Consider the following 4,429-nt stretch of genomic DNA (forward strand, 5'->3'; position numbering starts at 1 on the left):
GATTTTATGCACTAATTTTATATTTATTCAAAAGCATGATAAATTTACAAGAGTGTAGCTGTCTAGAACAATTAATCCCAATTTTGGCACAACTCTTTCCAGGTATACTTGCTTTACAGCATATTAGTTTTGTGTGTTTTGACAGCTGAGCCACTCTGCACCCTTCCCATTTGAGGCACAGGCAGTGGAAGAAGTAAAAGCCAGAACAGCCAAAAGCTAAAAAGCCTCTTAATAAGTCCCAAGGCTCAATATGGATTACATGCAAGGAACAATGTTTTAAGGCAGTTGCCATGTTCAATATTCTGGGTCAGGCTTTCAGTTTTAAGTAAAAGATATGATACTCTTGTAGTCTGTGTCCCATACATGCAAGAAGTAAAAGTGGAGCAAGCATCCCCTCACCCCAGGAGCTAGCAGCATAGCTCAGAGGACAGGTCAGTTCTGACAGGCAGCCCTCTGCTGCCCTCTCCTGATAGCACAGGTGATTACAGTCTTCAAAGAATATACTCTGACCTCTTCCTGCCCACTGCGGGCAAATTTCTTAGTTTCCCTTTACTGCTGCAGTCTCTCTGCTGGGGGAAGGGCAGAGGTGGGGTGGCTGAGTCTAATTGGTTTCAGCACTCGGCGAATGGCTAAATATAACAGTTACAAACGATTCTCTTTTCTGACTCCTTCCTCCTTCAGATACTGCTCAAGAGTGCCTTTAGTTTGTTTGGTTTGACTTTTCTACCCATTCTGTAGATTTGCCTGTTATCTGACTTAGCCTTAAGCTCTTGGCGTCTCTTCATCTCTCTAATTGATAATCCAAATATGAAGCAAAAGTAGCGCCTGTTTGTCTAGTCAATTTTCTGCTCTCCGACTGAATCCACCTTTTAATCTGCACCTGCACACTAATGGTGCAGAGCTGCCGACTATTTGAGCGTGCTCAATAGACTTTCCTACACTCAGCGGTACCGCTAGTCTCCAAATTGTTATCTCAGTCTCTTGTAATCATCTGATTTCACAAAGATTTCTAATATTAATCAATGTTTTAAATCGGTTGCAACTGGTGTTTGGTTGGAGAAGGCTCTAAATCATTAATGATATGTAGTCAACAAGGATCCCACTCCCCTGGGAGCTTGTACAAAAGGGGAAACTAGCAAGGAAAACTGTGGAAACCAAGGTTAAAGCAATAGAGAGAAAATGAATCATAAATATGTCAAGCCTGAGCCCAGTACGTTTTGTATGACCTCAACATGTTCTTAAGTCCTAATCTAGGTAAAGAAGTCGCAGGTCTGTGTGTAAGCTGCAAGTCCAAATGGCTCTGCCGATCATACTTAACCTGGTTTTAGCACAAAGCAACTTATGCTTGTGTCCACAGGACATATGAATTATTCTGTTGAGTAGGTTTAAGATAATATAATAAAATGGAAAAGTAATGAGCAAGTATTTAAGTACTGCAAATATATTTAAATGTTATTTACAATATTCACACATTATATGAATATCTACATATATAAAGAAATGTAATGCATGCAAACATGAACACACATATATTTAACTGGTACACATATAGATATGGTAAAAATGTGGTATACATGTTCACAAATTTATGTAAACTTTCAGCTAAAATTTTGCATAAACAGTAACATTATGTATATACAAACATTTGTGCACATATATACAGATTTTGATTTATGTTTACATATCTGCTTGTGTATGTAAAACCATGAACATGCATACACAACTTGTTTATATTTTTTCATACTTTAAACCCCAGACAGTACCCCTGAGATCCTCTCCTCTTGACCTGTAGGCACAGAGGTAAGGCAATCTTCACAGGCTGGTGTCCCTGTATCACTAGGAAGCTTGACAAACAAGATGCGAGTGGAAAGAGAGGCATGATTCTTGGGTCATGAAAAGAAAAGGGTCAGAGGGCCTTCATCTAGTGTTCTAGACATAATACTGAGGCCAACCACACTGATGGGTGAGTGGACTCACACAAGAGGGTTGGGATTACCCTGGAAGTTCCAAATGTTGGAACAAGAGGATGGGGTATATACAGGTGAGCCTGAACCTGTGATTTTTGTTCTGAGTTGCTCCTCATACTTTGTACACATTATATTTGTCCTGTACCCATATCATGAAAGACATTTTATCCCTTCATGACACATGCTGATGTGTGGCAGATACTCTCTAAATGACAGAGGGACACTTGGGGTGTCACCAGCTATCTCTCAGTTCTTGAATCTGACAAACCAGCAATCTAGAGGTTACATATTGCGCTGAGACATGTGGAGTGCCAGGTTATGCTTATCACAGAGGGCTAGGCTCAGCAATGGCAAGGGATCTACTGCAGCCGTCTATCTGGGCCTGGCAGCTTTCTCCAAACCTCCACTGCACTAGGACTCCCTCCCCCACAGAGAGACTTCCTGCTTTCTACCTGACCTTATCTAGAGAATGTCTGTGGGCCTGGAGGACTGACCTCATCTGAAAGCTGTCTCTAAGCCTGAATGCTTAATTTATCTCTCTAGGGTGACCCTTGGCACAGTTTCTTGCTAGAAGTCTTTCCCATGCTGCAAATATGGTAACTAAAACTTTTGTTAGAAGATTTGCTGCAGGCGCATGCAAAGCCTTATGACAGGAACATACCACTTAAAGCAAATTAAGGTTTGTCCTCAGGCTTCCCAATCCTATACATTCTTTTTTAAATTTTTTATTTTATTTTTTAATTTTTATTGAGTTCTACATTTTTCTCTGCTCCCCTCCCTGCCTCTCCCCTCCCCTTCAACCCTCTCCCAAGGGCCCCATGCTCCCAATTTACTCAGGAGATCTTGTCTTTTTCTATTTCCCATGTTGATTAGATCCCTGTATGTCTCTCTTAGGGTATGCACTGTTGTCTAGATTCTCTGAGATTGTGATTTGTGGGCTGGTTTTCTTTGCTTTATGTTTAAAAACCACTTATGACTGAGAACATGTGATAATTGTCTTTTTGTGTCTGGGTTTCCTCACTCAAAAGATGTTTTCTAGCTCCATCCATTTGTCTGCAAAATTCAAAATGTTGTTATCACTCAGTGGAGGTTCCATCACTTCATCTTGAGGGGCATTTTTCTCTTGAATGAGGTGGTCAGATCCATGTTGGCTTCCCTTGGAGGGTTTCAGGGGGTGTCACAAACTTGGACTAATAGTTCTGCCCTCATTTCTGCCATTTCAGAAATGTATACTAATGTATCCTTACCCATCATCCCACTCACACAGTGAACCTCACAGCCCAATGTGTAGATACCCAGCGGGGGAGGAATTTTCTGTAAGAACTCAACACTTGTCTGCACAAAAAAAAAAAAAAATCCTAGTGAGTAAAATACTCCTTCTCACTAATCTCTGAAGTGCAGACTTGTTCTCTACCTTCTTCCCGCCCTGTGTGTAACGCCCAGAAGGATGCTCAGGAGATACGGATGAAGAAGTAAATCCATCTTAGAAATACCTTTTGAAGGGAAAGTCAGGTAATTCTGCATTCCCAAAGTTGCTTTGACTGTTGTTTGAGTGGTAGAGATGAGATCTGGGGTCTTTACCTCTTGCCTAGTACTATGTACAATTAAAGTCATTTTTCTTCTAATCCCTATCTCCATCTACCACTAGAAATTAAATATAAATATACCTTAGTAGTAATTTCCAGAATGCCAAGCCAGTTAGGTTAACTAAATATTTTAGGCTTTCTAATGGATGACATCTCTCTCTAGAGAAAAGGAAGCGATATAATCTTAAAAGTGAAACACAGGATATCTTGTCCTTGGAAGGGGAAATAGACAAGATCTCCTGAGAAAATTGTGAGCATGAGGAGTTAGGGAGGGCAGAAGGGGAGGGCAGAAGGAAGGGGAGAGAGGAGGAGAACATGCAGGAACAGGATGGGTGAGATAGGAGAAGAACAAGGACGGAGAGCAAGGAAAGAGATATCTTGATTGTGGGAATCATTATGGGGTTTGTGTGAAACCTGGAACCGGGGAAATTCCCCGGAATCCACAAGGATGACTCCAGCTAAGACCCTAAGCAATAGAGGAGAAGGAGCCTGAACTGGCCTTGCCCTGTAATCAATTTGATGGCTATCTTAATTCTCTTCAGAGAACCCTTATTCTGCAATAGATGAAAGCAAATGCAGAGTTCCACAGAGAAGCACTGGGCCAAGCTTCTGGAGACCAGTCCAAGAGAGAGAGGAACAATAACATGAGCAAAGGGTTAAGACCATGGGTATTCCCACAGAAACAGCTGACCTGAGCTAGTGGGAGCTCATTGACTCTGGACTGACAACAGGGGAACCTGCATAGGACCAAACTAGGCCCTCTGAATGTGGGTGACAGATGTGTGGCTGGGGCAGTCTGTGTGGCCACTAGCAGTGGGACCAGGATTTAACAGAAGTGCTTGAGCTGACTTTTTGGAACCCACTCCCTATTGAGGG

The sequence above is a fragment of the Alexandromys fortis genome, unplaced genomic scaffold (assembly GCF_014885135.2).
Source record: "Alexandromys fortis isolate MF-2015 unplaced genomic scaffold, M_Fortis_MF-2015_v1.1 scaffold_303, whole genome shotgun sequence".
Classification (NCBI taxonomy): domain Eukaryota; kingdom Metazoa; phylum Chordata; class Mammalia; order Rodentia; family Cricetidae; genus Alexandromys; species Alexandromys fortis.